The sequence below is a fragment of the Peromyscus maniculatus genome, chromosome 10 (genome assembly GCF_049852395.1).
Source record: "Peromyscus maniculatus bairdii isolate BWxNUB_F1_BW_parent chromosome 10, HU_Pman_BW_mat_3.1, whole genome shotgun sequence".
Classification (NCBI taxonomy): domain Eukaryota; kingdom Metazoa; phylum Chordata; class Mammalia; order Rodentia; family Cricetidae; genus Peromyscus; species Peromyscus maniculatus.
In genome coordinates, this window is record NC_134861.1 from 84313186 (window position 1) to 84332734 (window position 19549).

General features: G+C 39.6%; 1 protein-coding gene across 4 annotated transcripts in view; it reads right to left on the reverse strand.

Annotated features, from left to right (window-relative positions):
• Adamts3 (ADAM metallopeptidase with thrombospondin type 1 motif 3) overlaps positions 1–19549 on the reverse strand; it is a 227076-nt gene that overhangs the window by 152066 nt on the left and 55461 nt on the right. The window lies entirely within an intron of this gene.

Sequence of the window (19549 nt, forward strand, 5' to 3'; positions counted from 1 at the left end):
CAGTGTTTTATTTATATAGAGCAATATCCACAGCACTGTGGCAAGCTTCTTGCTAGCTAGCTCTTACAACTTAACTCAACCCATAACTATTAATCTATGCACCGCCCCATGTTCTGTGGCTTTACTGGTCTGATAGCATGTTGCTTCTTGGGCAACAGGCTGGCATCTCTCCAGACTCGGCCTTTCTCTTTCCTGTCTCTCTCTCCTTGGATTTCCTGCCTGCTTCTAAGCTGCCTTGCCATAGGCTGAAGCAGCTTATTTATTAACCAGTGGGAACAACATATATTCACAGCATACAGAGAGACATCCCCCAGCAGAGAGAAAGAAAGAAGGAAGACCAAATTTTGCCAGGTCCCATTTGTTTATCGTCTGTGGTCATCAATTGTCAGAAACTAGAAAAACATGGGAAATGTTCATAAAATCGGCTAATGAAAAATAATTCTGTATACCAAACATCCTTTATGCATCTTAAAAATGTTTCATATTCTATAACATAAATTAAATATACAAACTACTATTTGATAATATACACCTTAGAAATGTCTTGGGGAAGTATGAATATTATTTTAGTTACCTGAGGTGTTAAGGATGAGGACTCTTTAGAGAGGGCAGCCTGCTTTAGGGGAACACACTAAAATTGGGGCATGAAGGATCTAAACTCATATGTCGGCTTCATCAAAACCCAACCATCAAGAATACTGTGGAGTCAGGGTGCTGGCTCAGTGGGTAAATTCTCTTGCTGTACAAGCCTGGTATAATTGTCTGTTTTCATCCCTGGGACCCAGATAAAAATAAAGATGCAGTGGAGTACACCCCACAATCTCAGCACCCCCTAAGGCAAGATGGGTAACGGAGACAGGAGAATCTGCCAGAGGTCTGTAGGCCAGCTCATATGGAGTACACCAGGCTGCAGCAGAAATAAGAGAGCCCTTGCCTCAACAATGTGAAAGGCAAGGGCCGACTCCCCAAAGTAGTGACCTTGACCACACACGCACACCTGAACCCACATGCTACACACAGCACAAATCAATAAAATTTTAAAAATACATAAAAGAGTACATTGGATAAAAATTAAAAACTGAACTAGCATTTTGACAAACACATTTATAAAACCAAAAATGAGAGGGTATTCTTAAAAGATATGTGGAAACAAGCAAATTATTAAAATGAATGAACATGCCAGGAAACTGCTAGACGAACACAGTGCTTTACAGCTAGGCAGAAATATGTGAGGACGATGTGTACACCTCCAGGACCAGAGACTTCTGAAAGCCTGAACTCTCCCACTCTGTTAAAGGGGGCTAACAAAATTCACTGAGAAAATACATAGGAATTCTAGTACCTTGCACAAACAAAAATACTAGTTACCATGACTAACAGCCATCACTCTCCTAATGTCGACAAAAACACTATCATCTTGGAGTTAAGTGATTAGGGAGGCTTTTTAGTACTTGAGACGTTAAAACAGAAGTGGGAAACGAAAGGCTAGATGTAAGAAAATCTCCTTGTTTGCACTAGTCGGTGTCTTGTTTGGGGCTTGAACCCGGCTGTGTTAAACCATCACAGATTTCTTGTCTGGCTATAGGAGCTGCTTGGTTTCTCTCTGCTCCTCTGCAGCATTGTGGAGCTAACGAGGGAATAATTATGTACCATATAACATATGAAAACAAATGTCTTAACAACTTTAAAGACAATGTCAAGAGCCACAAGCAGTTCAAGAAAGGGAAATTTAAAAAAAGGCCTAGGGAATGACCATTACAGAGTCCTTGCATGAAATAAGAACATAGAAATGTAATAATGCAGTTTGGAGAGGTATTCAAGTTCAAAGACCTTTACATTTATTCAAAAAAAATAATGAGATGCACAATTTACGAAAATTATTTGATCATTACAAGCCATAAGCAAACTTGACAATGAACACCCCAAAACAGCCACCAGAATGAACTATAACAGATTGTCACTCATTTTAAAATTTAAAGAATCATTTTTTTCAATAATGTATAGAAAAGAAAGTTCACCACAACATAATGTTAAATAAACTTAAACATAAAACCTTTGCTTATTTTAGAAGATCAAAAGAATTTTTGGGCACTGAAGATATCATCATAAAATGTTATCATGTGTTCATAATTCAAGAAGTACAAAAACATTCTTAACTATCTCCCTGTGGGAATTTATCATAAGACCATTAGTCACAGTAACTACCAAACTGCAGGTGAGCAGAGAGCTACCACATCACCGCTGATCAAAAAACCACAAAGAAGCTAAATGCCCAGATATAAAACAAAGGTTCAATGCATTCAGAATACCTGGTGATCAAATTCAAGAGGTATGAACTGGATATGTTCTGCCCATCAGATGCAGCTTTTGAAACATAGACACCTTGCTCAGAACTATCTCATTCTCGGAAGGACCATCAGCAAAGCTGCAGACAGATACCTCTGTACCATCAAAATTCACTCATAAAAATATGAAATAGAAAATAGGCTATGACTTGAGTGTTATCAAAAGCCAACATCATATAGAAAGAAATATAAGTGTGGGAAGAATCAGTATAGTTCATTACAGGGTACTCATTGATTGATTATCATCCATCTTAAATTGACAGGCTATTTCTCAGACCATCTGTCATACATCAAACATCTTCTCTCAAGATTTGTTCTCTTCACGGACAAGAGGTTTTGTCTTCAGTAAATTCCATCTGTTTATGGTAGCATGTGCTACAGCATCAGAAATGCTAAGGTACTTTGAGAACAGATGGGAACAACTAATGGCAATTATAGAGTGGACAAATCCTATCCTTTGGACAACAAAAGGTGTGGTGGCCAGAAAAAATATTCCTATATAGTTTTAGGGGCCAACAGTAAAAATGCCAACGGAGATTACTCTACACTTTTATTAAAACAAATCTAATCTCTCTGTTCAATACCTGTGCAACCTGCAGTGGACTCTTCCATGCTCCCTGATCTGTGACCAATTTCACGGTTCCATGTACTTAGTGTCAGTGAATGGCTTGCTTCGGGAAATCCAGTGTTCCTATTTTATGGGGAGCTCCAATAAATATTCCATAGGTACAAAATTGAAGAACTTCTCTACTTCATCAAGCTGCACTGTGAATATTACTACCCTGGAATTAATCATTACATCTTCCACTACCTTCATCTTTCACTGTTCCTTTCATTATTAATAAAAATCATTCAACTCATTTTGATAAGCACCCACTATATCCTAGATTCTCTTCTTGGCACCAAGGGTTAAACAATAGATGAGGGAGAAAAGAAAAATCAAACTTTCTCCTCGATGAATTTGCACTGCCATCAAGAAAGTATATAATATATGCCTAATTCAGATCATTGTAACTGTTGACTGAAAATGATAAAACAGCTGAACCATTGAGAGAGTGAGATGGGAAAGGATAGGTTGTTTGGCATCATTGAGCAGATGGCTGGAATGGGTAACTGATAAAGCCATGGACTATCAATACCTGTAAGAACCTAAGCAATACTATAAATCCCTTCTGAAAGAGCAGAATAAAAAACAAACAAACAAACAAACAAACAAAAAACCGTTATTTCCATTTTCTGCCCTTCTGTGCTGATGGCTCTGAAAAGTTCAGGGAAAGCCCATGGCTGCTGAAACCATGTAGAGTCCTGCAGACTGACTGATACCCTCCTAGAGTGTGACCCCATGCACCAAACACAAGTCCCTTTCACAGGAGTGAAGCTATATGAAACTTTCTAATGCACAAGCTTGCAAAAGGCCAAACCCGTTACATCTTTACCAGGTTACCTATAGTTTGGTATTTATGTCAAGCAGAAATAGACGTGATTACCTGGAGAAAAATCCTTTCTCTAGACCCTTTCCAGGGCTCATCATTCTAATAAATTTTCCCACTGCTCCTCAACTCTCTAACCTTATTAAAGGAGTGTCAATCTCTCTCCCCTCAACATTATGCTGCTCAAATTCTGTTTACATAGGGCTAAGGCGATTTTGTTTACCATCTTCTATGGTATATTCAAACCTATTTTGGATATTAAAATAGGCAAATATAAACGATACATTTGTAAGGGCGTTTTGTTGTTGTTTTGAAGAAGAATTTCCTCTTCCACATCTCTGCAGTTAGGTTTTTCTACTTGACCACTTACAGGTGGCTAGGAGCAAAGAGAGAGCTACCCTGCCATTAACCAAATAGAAGCCTCACTGAGAAGTATCAACGGCCCTGTGTTTCGTCAATTTAACATCCAGGCATTTGCCCTGGCCAAGCAGACACAGCCGGCCGGCCAAGACAAACAAATGGGTCTTGGCGCAAGGAGGGGCCAGTTTCTGGAGACAGCCCTCCAGTCTAAACTTCTTAAGGACTTGGTATAAACGTGCTTTTATTGCCGAGGTGCTGTTCCACCTAAACGGCGCAGATTCAAGTCACACACTGCAGCCTTTGACTGGCTCTGTTGGCTTAAGGTGTGTGCGGCTCAGTGACTGCGCAAACCTGCGTCACAGCTACCTGCAGCTCACTCTCTCAAGGCCCAAACCCAAACGCTGGGAGCCCCACTGAACACTGACTGCTTTATCAAAGAAAAGTTGGAGTAAAAGGAGATGCTGGGCCCCAGCGCCTGTCCCTGCTTCTGGCCCAGCCCCACCCCTACCCAAATCCAGAGGAGTTGCAGGGGTCAAAACGCTTACAGGTCCGCTCTGTTCCGCCAACCTGGTGTTTAAGTTTCAAATTCAGTATGTCGATGTTCCTCCCTCATTTCTCTCCTAAAGTCTCTCTCGGCAACCAAACATTTCTTAAAGGTTGAAATTTGTGGTCATGTGGGTGGGAGAGATGGGGTCTGTTTTGAAACCTATAAAAACTAAAAATATTTTATAAAAATGCCCACATTTTAACTGTAAAATTTAAATCACCAGTAACAGTATTGGACATTTACATTTGTACTGGACACTGGGCAACGTGCTGGGAAGATGAGGGAGGGAAAAAGAGATACTGGGTATCAGTGGGGATCCAGCAACTAATTCGGTCTAAATTGTTGGCAGTGATGAAGAGTAAAAACTGTAACAACCTGACAGTTGGGTGAGATGTGGATGCCCACAACTGTAAAAAAGCAAAAAGAGCCTCTATGAAGTGACAAACCGGGATTCCATGAGCCAGCTGAGAAAGGAAGTCTCAGAGCTCCTTAGAGTTTCAACTGTGTGACCTTTATCCTGGGATTTTAAGTGTGTATTTAAATGGGGTGTGAGCAAAAGTCATCAAGGAGTCATGCTCTCAGGAAGTCTTAGCAGTGTCCTGGAAGCATGGGGCTTTTGAGGCATGCCAAGCACTCCACAGAGGTACCAGGGGGTGAGGTATGTGTATCAGAAAGAAAAACACCGGCTCTCAAGATGTCTACATACTCACTCAGAAGAAAACAAGTAAACAAACAAATGTTTGTGTTAGCAACAGTTAACAGTACTGAAGTGATTCTGAATCCAGAAGCTCTCAGAGTGGTCCCCAGAGTATTTTCTACCTATGCACTACTTGGAGAAAAGGCCTGAAGGCTCAAGAGGAGCCAACCATGTAGAAGAAAAGATTAACAATGGGAACAGCAAGAAGAAGAAACAAGTTAGGGCGTTCCAAAAAGAACAAGTAGGTCAATGTGGCTAAACATAGCCAACCAGGTCAGGGACAAAGACATAGTTCACCAGGTTCAGGAAGAACAGATAGCCAAACCAGGTCAGGAAGGTGGGCTGGAGGCTCGGCCAATGCCTGCAACCACTGTGAGGACTCAGATTTTATTCTGACAGTGAGGAGAGTGGGAACAGTGGAGAGAGAAGGGACAAGAAAAGGTTGATCACTGGCTGCTAAAAGACGAGACAAAGAAGTTCTATGTGCTACTGCAAAACAGGGCAGTTCTAAATACTGATGTGCCATACACTGCCAAAGGTTAGAACGATTTGGAAAGTTCTTATGATGAAAATAAGTACTGGAAGACAGATATGCTTACATTGATTTGAACATAGCATTGTGCATACATGTATCCAGACATTGCTTGGGCCCCATGTTCAGTTTTTTTCTTTTGTTTGCTTTTTTATGCATCAGTTAAACAAATTCTAGAAAGAATAAGAGTTGAAAGGGACAAATTTTCCTTTCCTTGGATGCAATAATTTTATTCTACTCCTCCCATCTCTCCAGTGGCATCTTCTGTCTATCTCTAAAGGATTTAGTCTATGTAATTTTATGTACTGCCTTCTGTTCTCTGAGTATATCCTCTTGAGCATTTTTATCTGTTGTGGAAAAGAGTGTGCCTTTAGTTCAGAGAGACGAAGTTTGAACTCTAATCCCAACCAGTTCCAAGTTTGTGGGCACAGGTAAGACAAATGGCCTCTCCAAAGCTGCTTCCTCGTTTGTTAATAAAAGATGGAAGTATTTCAGTGTCCCTGACACACTGAAGATTCTCAAGTACTGTTTCAAGGTTCAATTTTATTTTGTTTCCATTTCTCTCTCCAGCAAAACCCCCTTCAATAAATATTGTTTCTCTCTTCTATTTTCCATAATCACTTAAACCAGAAGAGTCATCCATAGGCACTTCAACCTCTTCAGACTCAATGACTAACTGCTAAATCTGCAGATGTAAATTCATAAGCACCTCCTGACTTTGTGTCTTGCCATTAATACTGTACTTATGCACCTCGAGTACCTGCCACTTGTCTTTTTAAAGTCTAAAGTAGCAAGACTATTAAGACAATAAATTATAATGTCCCAAATTTCTGCTCAAATGCAAATATATTAATGGTATAAGTATGCAATGATTTTAGAGTCCCCAACCTCTGATTTTTTAAGGTACTTCATAACTTTACTAAAAATTATCCCCCATGGAACTCATTTATACATATGAGGATCCTGGTCACTTATATTAGGGGCTCTTCTCATGTCTCTCCATATTAAAATGATAGATACGGAATAAGGAATAGTCTATAAAATCATATCTAAAAACAAAATGCCTTATAACATATGCCATGAAAGCTTTGCTAATGTCGCAGGGAGTATCAGTTCTTCAAACACTAATTCTTCAAAAGAGATCTTAACAGGTTAAATTAATAATGTTCAAATTGAGATGCATTTGAGAAAAACAACAACAAAAATCAATCTCCTTGACTTAGTTCACAGCTTTTTTTGCCAATTCATATCACATGATCCATACCTCAACTGCCAGCCACATTGCATCTCATTTATTTCTCATATTTAGGGAAGAAATCTCCTTCATAGGTTTCAGGGGAAAGACTGCATAGCATCTACATGGCCAGGAATAATAACTGAAGAGTTGTTCAGAATATCCCATGAACAGTTTGTTTATATATAATTATAAATCAAACCACAATCATAATCAAACCCTACCCACTTATAGATCATTATGTATTTAACAAGCTAGCACTCTTGTGCCCCCTAGTGGAAGAATGAATGATTATTGTGTTTGTTTTCTCAATAAAGAAAAAAATAGATTGTTCGGATATATATTTAAAAGATATGGTAACATGGACCTAGAGGAAAACCAAATACTACAGTTCTGCTAACAGAAGGCAGCAATAAAATGACTCCTAACAATGTTCTGCTATACTCATTGATCAGTATCTTGCTCAGACATCATCAGAGAAGCTTCTTCTGACAGCAGATGGGAACAATACAGAGACCCACAGCCAGACAATGTGCAGAAAGTGAGAGATCTTGGAAAACTCAGCCCTAAATGGGATGTCTCCATCAAATCCCTCCCCACCAGGGCTCAAGAACTTTGTGTAAGAGAATGCAGAAAGATTCTAAGAGCTGGGGGGATAGAAGACATCAAAGAGACCGTGCCTTCTAGGTACAACAGGACTGATGACCGTACCTTCTAGGTACAGCATGTATGAACTCACAGATACTGTGGCAACGTGCACAGGGCTTTCATGGGTCTAAACCAGATGGGTCCCACCACTGAGAGGGGAAGTAGACACAAGCCCCCATTCTTAACCCAGGAACTATCTCCAGTTGATAACTGCTTGCAAATGAAATATTATTCTCCAGTCTTACTGGGTATACAAACCACGCTTCAGTGCAGGCCCCATGCCCACCAGTAGATTGTGAACACACAATGAACTCAGTAGTATTTTTTGGAGGGTTTTTGTCTTACAGTGCTTTGTTTGGGCATTATATTTTTAACCTAATAGGTCTTCTGCTTACATATTATGATGTCCAATTTTAGTTTTGTGAGTTTTCTGTGTGTGCAAATGTGTGTGTCTCTGAGTCTGAATCTATATATTCCTTGTGTTTTGTTCTTTGGCTCTTTTTCCCTGTGTGTTTATTTTGTTCTATTATGCTTTGTTTTATTTTTATATTATTTTGTTTTTATTGTTATTTTGCAGATGCCTTTTTATTTTTTGATGAGATAAGAGAGAAAGGAAGAGGATGTGGGGAAGTGGGGAAGTGGGGAGGATCTGGGAAAGGTTGAGAGAGGGAAAACCACAATCAGAATATATTGTATGAAAAACATCTATTTTCAATTTAAAAAAAGACACAGCAACAGCTAATCGGTCAATCACGTAGCCAAAGGGGCTAATGAAAGCTGACACAAAGATACTTTACTATAATGAAAAGAAATGTTTTGACTTACAACCCCAACCCATAGGAATAGTGTAGTAAGCCTAGTTCCCAACAGCAGAGGCTCCATTTCCTCCCTTACCAAAGCTGACCACAGTGCCTTATAGGTCATTATGTGACTTAATAACATACACTAAGGGCCTTGCACAGGACCTAGCACTTATCTGGACATTAATAGAACCAGCTTCCTTCTCCTTTCTTTGCTAACTGACCCTCTGCCCCCTTAGAACTAGCACGTGGCCTCAAAATTTTATTTATGTATACATGTGTGTCTGTGTGAATCTATGTCTACCATATATTTGCCCACCAAGGCAGAAGAGCATGCAGATCCACTGGAACTGGAATACAGCGCACAATGAGGGTCCTGAGAATTGAACTCCAGTCCTCTGTAAGAGGAGAAAGTGCTCTTCATCACCGAGCCACCTCTCCAGCTCCAGCACCAAAGACTTTCCCCAATGTTCCATACTTCATGATTAATTTCAAAGCAAAAATAAAGTCATGTGAAACAAGAAATGTTTCTTAAGATTACATCCAGCTCCCTGAGTACACACTATATGGCAAGATGATTTTGCACTTTTTGGTTGGTGGACTCCTAGGGACTCCTGAGAGACATGATTTTAAAGGCATTCTTTGAGATGCGAACTCTACTTACCTCTATACGGAAAGGTCTATTTCCCCTTTCGCTGTTGGCATTTGCATTGCTGGTGGAAAGCCAGCAGTGAGTAGAAGTGTGGAGTTTAGTACACATCAAGGAATGATGTATAAAGACTTGCCATATTCTTCACCACACTTCCACTTTCAGTGATTATTTTTTAAAGTGGTGGCACCTAACAATGCCCTGCTTAAGCAATGACATTCATCAACTTTATTAAATCTTCAGTCTTAAATATGAAATGGCTTGGGCTGGAGAGATGGCTCAGAGGCTAAGAGCACTGGCTGCTCTTCCAGAGGTCCTGAGTTCAATTCCCAGCAACCACATGGTGGCTCACAACCATCTGTAGTGAGATCTGGCGCCCTCTTCTGGCCTGCAGTCATACATGCTGTATACATAATAAATAAATAAATCTTAAAAAAAGAAAAAATTAAAAAAAAAAAAAACAAATATGAAATGGCTGCCATCTTATGTGGTCTATACGGGTATTGCATGGGCAAATAGCCTTCAAGTGCATACCAGTATGCAGAGGAAACCGTAGGGGTAATCGTCTGCATGGCTGTGTATAGTGTCAACCGAACCACCCCCCTTCTCAGGAGATGCCATCTGAAATAATGACTAACATAAATTATAGTCACTCAAATGTGGGTATCTATAAACACATTCTCTAAAAAGAGAAATAGAATAAACCTATCTCTTTCATGAAAATAAATGATGAGATTTGTTGCCAATGATGAAACTAATGCTTTCAAACAAACAAAAAAAAAATCAGAACTTTGGGATATTTGTATTCACTATGAGGTTGATAGCTTCTAAATCTAAAAGATTTCTGGTTTGATATATATAATGTCAGTGCTGCAGCATCCCACAACTCTAGGAATAGGACTTTCCTATTGATCAGTACAGGAAACCACACAATCACACACTCACACAAGAGTTCCTAGTGTGCTGGATTTTTTGTTGTAACAAAGTACAAAGATATTTTAAATGGTTTTACTCTCCACATTGCAAATAAATGAAAATGATACAATTGCTACACTTTCATGTATAATCAAAGAATATTCTATGATGTTATATTAAAAGTTATTAAAATACTCCATTCCCTTTCAATTATAACACATTTAGGAGATGTCCTGGTTAGATTTTTGTCCAACTTGACACAAGCTAGAGTCCTCTAGGAGGAGGAACTTCAGTTGAGAAAATGCCTCCATCAGATTGGCCTTGACTAATAATTGATGTAGGAGGGCCCAGCCCATTGAGACAGGTACCACCTCTGGGCTGGTGACCCTTGATTGTATAAGAAAGTAGGCTGAGCAGGCCATGGAAAGCAAGCTGATATGCAGCAACCCTCCCTGATCTCTACATCAGATCCTACTCAACTTGAATTCCTGCCTCACCTTCCCTCAATGATGAACTGAGACTGAGATGCATGACCCAAATAAACCCTTTCCTGCTCAAGTTACTTTTGGTTACAGTGTTTTATTACATCTTAATAGAAACCTAACTAGAATAGAAGACCAGATTTTCTTTATATATTTTAATTAAAAGATAGGAAAACATGTGCTCCATTAAGCCCAATATTAAGAGGTGAGTGAAAAAAAAATACCATATTGATGGATGTTTGTGAAAATACAGACATTTTTTATAAAAAGTTATTCACATTCATGTATACCATGTTTAATTTCTTTTAAATTCATTTACTATTGTTATTTTAAAATAAATTAAAGAATCAATGTACTAAAATTTTATGTTTTGGGTTTTAATGCAAAGATAGCTAGAGATGATCTACATAAACTCTCTCCTAGTCTTTAATAAATTCTTAGAGTACAAGGGTCCTAAAACCAAGCTTTTGAGTGAAGAATGCAGAACAGGCGAGATCACATCTCCCTAGTCTCAAGCCAAGATATGGAGAGCTGTGTAACCAAAGCAGATACCTTGGATTCCTGAGATAAGTACAAGGAAAGCCTAGAAACAAGAACGGAGTTTCACATCTGGAAATCTTGGTCTGGGAAAAGGAAAAGAGTGCCACAATATAAATGGCAAATATAAGGAGCAATAATGTTTTTAGAAATATTCTGATACTCATACATTCTCAATTCCACTGCATCTGAGTTTTGCTAACGCCAAAATTCCATGCTCCATAGAAGAAGAGAAGCCTATAAAAAACAAACTACATACTGATCATTTTTCTTCTGAAAATAAAATCCAACCTCTGGTACTGTGGAATATATGCCAAGAACAGAAAGACCTGTGGCAAATATCTTTTAACAACACACAGAGCTATTTACTGTAGGTTTATAAAACATATAAAGGTACCTATACAGTGCTTCTGAACATAGACATAACTTGCTTCTGCTTCCAAAATTGGGGGGGCCCTACTTTCATCACTAAATAGGCTAATTAATCTACCAGTACATGTTACTAATTGTTTTAAAGTCGGTTATCTCACAATGTTATCTTGTCCCAACCTCAATATATACTTGAGGAAAGGTGTCAAAATCAATTCCATTCAAAATAATCACTGTTTCTTTAGCTGCGAAGTTTGGATGAATTGCAACATATAACAGAAAAATCAGGGTTGTGCCAAAAAGCAATCAAATGGGAATAAATACTGGATATGCCACACATAAAACAGTAAAAATGAAAGGTGAAATTTAATTGTTTTATCCACAGATAAATCATTCTACAACAGTTATCATAAGCTAAGTATCTCATGAAAGCCCACTAATGATTTGTTTCATGCTAAGAAACAGGCCATTATTGCTGGAGACATCATACATTTTGGTTGCAGGATATGGAAAAATCAAGCTGGAACTGAGTTGGAAGCTTCCTCCCTGCTGGCTAGCACTCATAGTACCAGAAGGTGTTATGCAGACTGCTGGGAAAGGCAAGTCATCAACAGTCTTACCCAGATGTGCACCCTCTGAAATACAATGAGGACCTGTCAGGCAAGATGTGCTCCCTGGAACAACCGTGGCATGAATGTTATGGGGGCAACCAACGGCTTTCTGCTTGGGTTTGAGGACAGCTCCACAGGAAGGACCCCATGCCCTTTACTGTGAACCTGGTCCAGAGCTTGTTTTGCTAAATGGGTGTGTAGTCAAATCGCCTTCTCAATCCACTCATATATTTATAGCCATAGGTTACAGATGTTCTACCTCTTCATTGAAGGAAACTCCTTATTGCAGTGGACAGTGGTTAATGCAGAGACTCCTAAGTTCTCAAAGTGCTACGAATTAATGATGGTGGCATGCTCGGTCCTACGTGGGTTGCCATTCAAGGTTCTCTATCCAAGAGTCAAAGAACATCGCAGAAGAGTGTACAAAAAATAACTCATGAGCCAGTGGTTGGGAAGGTGTGCGTAAAAAGACATCTTCTGGACATGGCATGCTCATCACACTCATGAACTCACAGCAGCTGTGGTTACCTGCACATAACCTGCACAACACTGGGCTCTTCAACCTTTCATCATGGAAGTAGGAGGTCCTTATTAGGTTCTGACACTCCCTGAGCAAGGGTTGACAGTTTGTGGATACAGAGCAATAGGATGTCACTTTCTTTAATGATGTAGCCACTGATAAATAGTCCATGTTCCTCCCACCCATGCTCATGCAAACCACCCTAATTAAATTCCCTCTCTCTCTCTCTCTCTCTCTCTCTCTCTCTCTCTCTCTCTCTCTCTCTCTCTCTCTCTCTCTCTCTCTCACACACACACACACACACACACTACATGAAAGTACAAGAGGGACTTGTTGGGAAGAAGTGTCAGTGGGGAGAGGGAAGAGTGATAAGAGAAGGCAATGGGAGTGAACATGACTAAAATTCATTATACACATGTATGAAACCATCAAAGAATAAAAAGAAATTATGGGCCAGAAGCTACATGCAGTGACACACATATCTGCAATCCTAGGACTCAGGAGGCTGTAACAATGGGCCTTAGTTCAAAGCATCCACCACATAGAAAGAAGTTGCCTCAAAAAAATAGAAGATACAGATAAACCAAAAGACCAGAAGTCAGTTCGATACATCTCAAATTCACCTGTAATCACTGATAATAATGTGTATTAGTATGGGGGAAATTCCCATACAGTTATCACAAGACACAAATATCAGAAAAATTAGAGCTGTGCCAAGAAGTGCTCAAATGGGAATAAATATTGGATATATCACATATACAACAGGGAAAATGAAGGGTAAAACAATAAAAGGTAGAAAGAGAAGGCTGGATCATCATTGTAATAGTGAGTGCCGGATCGTTGTGTCTTTATATATCACAGGTGTGGTATGGGAAAAGTCTAGCATCTCAGAAATATCAATAGGTACATACTTTAAAAAAAATAAAATAAAATAAAAAACAAGAGTATGTTCTCTTAGTCAAAGTACCAAGAACAGGTTAGCCAAGGAAGACAAAAACAAAAACAAAACAAAAAAAAACTTTCAACAATAACAGCTGCAGTTCAGCCACAGACAAGGGGGAATACTCAAGACCAACACAGCCATGTTCATCCCAGGTTAAGTGGAACGTCTACACTACCACTTTCTTGGGGGCAGGGAAGATGGATGGTCAGAGTGTCTCTCAACATTTCTGTGTAAGAAACCCTGGTAGTAAGAGAGGAGTTTCATATCAGTGAGTAACCAGTCCTTCCTGACTTTATTGTGTTGTCAGAAGGATCACATAGAAGATAAACAGTGTCATACTGAGGCACCATACTGAGGCTCATTAAAGCACGGGGGTGCTTTAATGGTATGTGAGTCTTTAGTTCTTCCATCATTGCACAATGAGATGAGCTCTTAGTGGAGGTCACACTCAACGTGATTACAGTGAAGGCATGGAGGGTCAGCATCCTACTCCTCTACAGCTGCCATGCGGAGTCACTGTCCTTAGGTATGACCAGCAGCCAAGAGCTTCATCTGCCTGCGACAAGGCAGCCTTTCCCTCACTCCATCTGTCACAGCAATGTCGGGAAGGGGGAGGTTGGTGAAAGCCAGTTAAAACAGATTTCAAAAAGATCCAAAATATCATAACACATGAAAAACCTCCAAATTTCAATTAAAAAAATCACTCATCACAGCAAGAGTCTGGAAAATACCAAACTAAACTGAAAAAAGAAAATGGATACTGACACTGAGATGACTAGAGAGAAGTTATCCGATAAAGATTTGAGAATAAACGTGGGAAAAAATGTTCAAATCAATTACAGTCTTTAAAAAAGGAGAGGGGAGAAAGAGAAACTTCAATCAGAAAACGGAAAAAGTCAGGAACACATTTTCACGTGTTTAGAGAAGCTATGACTGTGACATATGCATGGACAAGGCCACTTGTCACCAGGGAAATCCAAACTGGAAGAACACAGGGCAAATCTTCCCCCAGCAGAAGGGCTGCCCAGACACAGAGACACTAGGCACTGGAGAGAATGTTCACACACATATGCCAAAGGGACGGTAAAGCAACTATAGATTCTGTTGCATTTATAAGAAATAATACAGATGTTCCATCAACTAATACAGAGGTTTCATGTAACTTTTATCTAGTTATGAGTGCCAATATTTCCTTCTTTTCTAAGTTGAAGAAACCTATTGTCTGCCTGCATCCCTTTTCTCTTCACTTCATACACTGACAGACACTTATATTGTTTCTATATCTTGTTCATTAAAAGCGTGGCAATGAACATGGGATGAAAACATCTCTCTGTGACAACTATTAAATTTCCTTTCTATTTGTAGCCAAAAGCGTGAGTACTGGGTCATGCAGGAGTCCTACTTTTCATCTTTTTTAAAGAGCTCTATACTTTTTTTCAGTGCCTATCACAAGTCACTCTCCCACAATCAGTTTGTGAGGGTCCATTTTAGATCTAACACTTGCCTTTCTGCTGCTAACAGGCATTTCACCAAGTGGGAGGTGGAGTTTGTTGGTGGTTTGGGCTTGCACTTCTGTGATGAGTGCGGTGGAGCACCTTTCCACGTATCTATTGTCCGTCATCTTTGGAGAAGGGTCTGTTCAAGTCACACATTTTTAAAACAATTTTTTGACTATCAGGTGATAAGAGTTCTTTACGTATTTTACATATTAACCATTGGATATATGGTTTGCAAATGATTTCTGTATGACACCTTTACACTTCTACCTTGCTATGTTCAATTTTCTGAATTAGCTCTAATCCTACTTGGCTGGTTTTGCTTTCAATGCCTGTACTTTAGCTATATATGAAAATGAAAACAGAATTTTAAAATGTATTACTCAAATCAAAGTCATGAAGATTTTTTCACTGTATTCTTCTAGAATATTGATGGTTAGGATCAAATGTTGGGATCTTTAAAATAACTGATTTTTATAAACAGTATGAGATAAAGGATATGGATTATTCTTCTTATAGACATCCAGTTTTTTTCAGCATGAGTTGTGAAACAAACTATTATTTCCCCCAGGGTATGTTCCTGGCATCTTTATCACAAATCAGTTGACTACATACTCAGAGGTTTATTTGGGGGGTGGGGGGTGGTGATCCTTCCCTTTTCATGTGGTGATATCGCTAGTCTAGGAAGAGGTAAACCTCAATTAATTATTACTCAAATTCAAATTTGGGGCTTATATATTAGTTATATTTTAGATATTCCCTATGCATTTAGGAAGCATGAAGGTAACATTTACTGCCTCTTTTTGCAAAAGGAACAAAAAAGAGATGTTACTGGCTAAACTCCTTGTAGCATGAATCTTAAAAGTTCTTATTAATAAAAATCAAACCTGGGGCTAGGTATTGGGGTGAACGCAATGATCAGAGAAACAGAACAAGGCACGGCCACCTTACCTCTCCAATTCCTCAGCTAATCTTGTTTCCTCAGACTGGAAACCTCTGTGTCTTCATACTAAATGAATCTCAGCTGAACTGTGCTGCTCAAAGCCTAAAAGCTTAACCAGTTCTAGTTCCTGGTCCTCGTGCCTTATATACCTTTCTGCTTTCTGCCATCACTTCCTGGGATTAAAGGCATGAGTCACCATGCCTGGCTGTTTCCAGTGTGGCTTTAAACTCACAGAGATCCGGATGGATCTCTGCCTCCCAAGTGATAGATTAAAGGCATGTGTGCCACCATTTTCTGGCCTCTATATCTAGTGGCTGTTCTGTTTTCTGACCCTAGATAAGTTTATTAAGGTGCACAGAATTTTGGGGAACACAATACCACCACAACTCCTCTAGAGTCCAGTTTTGCAGAGCTGTGCAGGCAGTGCTACAGAGCGGTAGCAATAGAATTCAAAAGCAGGTGCAAAGCAAATACCCAGACAAGAATATATCCCACCTATTTGTTTCAGTCCTGATATCTCTTAATCACTCAGAGAGGGGGAAAGGGGGGCCAGGTATCTTTCTCATACTAACATATAATAAATGTATTACCAGCCAGATCACTAGACTAGTGTGAACATTGTGGAAAAGACCTTATTCTAACATATATACTTAAGAACAGCAAAAAGAAAGAAAGACACAATGCAAACCTATATATCAGTAAGGACTTTTCATGGAAGCAAGTCTGCATGGTAATCCTTACTGCATTATGGCACTATTTCTAACCTTTCTGTATGAACAAACATGTTCAAATACAAACATATTTATACCTGTGTGCTAGCTGATATGCTCTTGGGGTGCAAGGAAAACTTCCTTATTCTTCTCATCTCATTTTTTTAGTGTGCTATAAATTTATTGAGAAAGTTGGTCAGACTTTGCTCCCCCCAAACAAGTTGTATCTCCTACAATGGTGGCCTAAAAAGGAACATCCACAATCATATAGCAGAAGTTTTTAACCTTGTATAGTTCCTGGTCACATCTTTGGCACACTTAGTTGAGTGCTCACACTTTGGACTTCAGTTGGCAAAGGCAATATTATCTACTCCAGTGTTCAGTGTGGAGATGGTACACCATGCAGAATAACTCCATCTTGTGGACTGTCACAACCAAGGCATCCAGGGCTCACCTTTCGTCTCACAGACTAGATCAGTTTGATCCTTTCCAACCTTCAGGTGTGCTGAATCCTGATTCCCTGATAGATACTAATCCTCACAAGCATTGCTATGCCATGCACAGGAATATGAAAATGGCCATCACCTTCAGGATTCACACACTACCCCCTCTGGAGGGCTTACACGTTCCACCTCCAGGACACACACAGCAGTCCCAGAGACCATGTAGTACACTAGACATCCATGATTTTAGTTGCACTGAAATGTCTACAAGGAGAAATCATCAACAGTGAGGTTTGTTTTAGAGACCAGGATATGGGAGAATAGTAACGCTTTCTTATGCTCCTTTCTTCAGTTTCTAAAGATGACAGCTAGGATTCTATATAGTTTAGTTTAAAATACCTCAAAAAAAAAACCATCTATATCAGCAAGCATTCAGGCACATATCAGGAAACTTTCCTAGGTTGATACCATAACTTGAAAATTCAAAACCTATGGGAGTTTCTTCCTAGCACCCAGTATGTCTCCCAGGTGTAAATCCAGTCCCCCATCTTTGGCAACTTTCCAAATCTGTATGGTACATCAGTATCATGCCAGGCTTGCAAAGGGAGCTTATCAGAAGCTAAACTCAGGCCCTGACTGAGAAAAGACTTTCTTCCAACGGGACCCACAAATTCCAGATGGAAGCAGGGCAAAGCTGCTGGAATTTCTCTACCTTAAAGGTGACTGTAGAAACAGAGACCCATGCTGTGGGAATGGATGTACAGACAGTGCCACATAACCCCAAGTATATCTCTAACATAGTTTAAAAAAATAGAATATGTAAAGTCTTAACATCCCCTTCAATAGTTACTCATTTTCTAACTTAATCATAACATCTGTCATATGTCAAAGAGCTACAGACACACACTTCCGGGAAACTTGGAGAACCCTTTCCTCCTCCTCTTGCATCCACAGAAAGGCTAGAGTTTAATATAATATTATGCCAAATGTTAGAAATATTTGATCAGAAGACAGCCTTGTGGCACTGGGAATGTCAATATCACTCATGTTTCAATAAGAAGAAAAGACACCAAGAACCAAACCCTCTGATGCTGGGGCAGAGGAAGCATGGAGGGGCTTTCCTTAGCAAGTTCAGCCCTGAGAGGTGAAGGTGGGAAGACCACTCAAGATACAGACCAGCCTGGGCAACGTTAGCAAAGGCCACTGTCAGACAGGGGAGGAACATGGGGGCTTCTACTAAAAATGCCTGCAGGGAAAAAAGCAAAACTTTTGTTTTCAGAAAAAGAAGCTATATGCTTTGATGGGAATATACGATCAACAATACTCTTAGTGCAGCTACTACCCTGTATTGGAGGGACAATGCCAGCATATTTCCAATTAAACCCAGGGAAACAGACAAAACATCCATGTCTGTCTGGAATTCTCTCTCTCTCTCTCTCTCTCTCTCTCTCTCTCTCTCTCTCTCTCTCTCTCTCTCTCTGTCTCTCTCTCTCTTTCTCTCTCTCTCTCTCTCTCTCTCTCACACACACACACACACACACACACACACACACACACACACCATCAGTTCATGTACAAGAAACATCTCTCACACATTAAAATGTGATTTCAACATGTAAGATTCACCTCTTTTTTAACCATAGCAGAATTATTGGTCACTTGGGCAAAAAGATGGTCCTACAGCAAACAATCTCAGTGTTCATGAGTTAACCTCACAGATTTTGACTATCTCTGACTCTACCCACAGGTTGACATCAGATCACCTGTAGCGATTTGGAATGTGGTCACAGGCTACCTACATCTACTCAGATGGAGCATTTGTTAAATTAGACTTTCAGCCTCCACCAGACGTACAAAGCTCATGAAGACCTCCTAGGCACTGTAATTTTACCAAGCACCCTGGGGTATCTCGGCCACTTAGCATACAGACATTGCACTAAAGGTTTGGTTCTTACCAGTGGCTTACTACAAGGTCCTCGGGCCATCAGCATGATCCTGAAGTTGACTACAGAGTCACAAGCTATCCCTTTCCCCCTTCCTTTCACATCCGTCCCCTTCTCACCCACAAGGTGTTTGCTCCTACTCTCTGAACCCCTGTGATGATGTTCAAGCTTGTCAGAGGTCTGAATAATATCTGATTTTGAACTACAGTTTATAAGCTAAATAAACCTTCTTACCTTTATAAGTTAACTGTCACAGGTATTTCATTATAATAATGTGAAGCTGACTAAATACACATCAAATAAAGTGTAAGAGACAAAAAAACTGGAAACAGAGTCTGCCAACCATGTTAGAATGTATTTTCTATTTTTTCTTTTTTTGGTCTGTTGTCTGAACT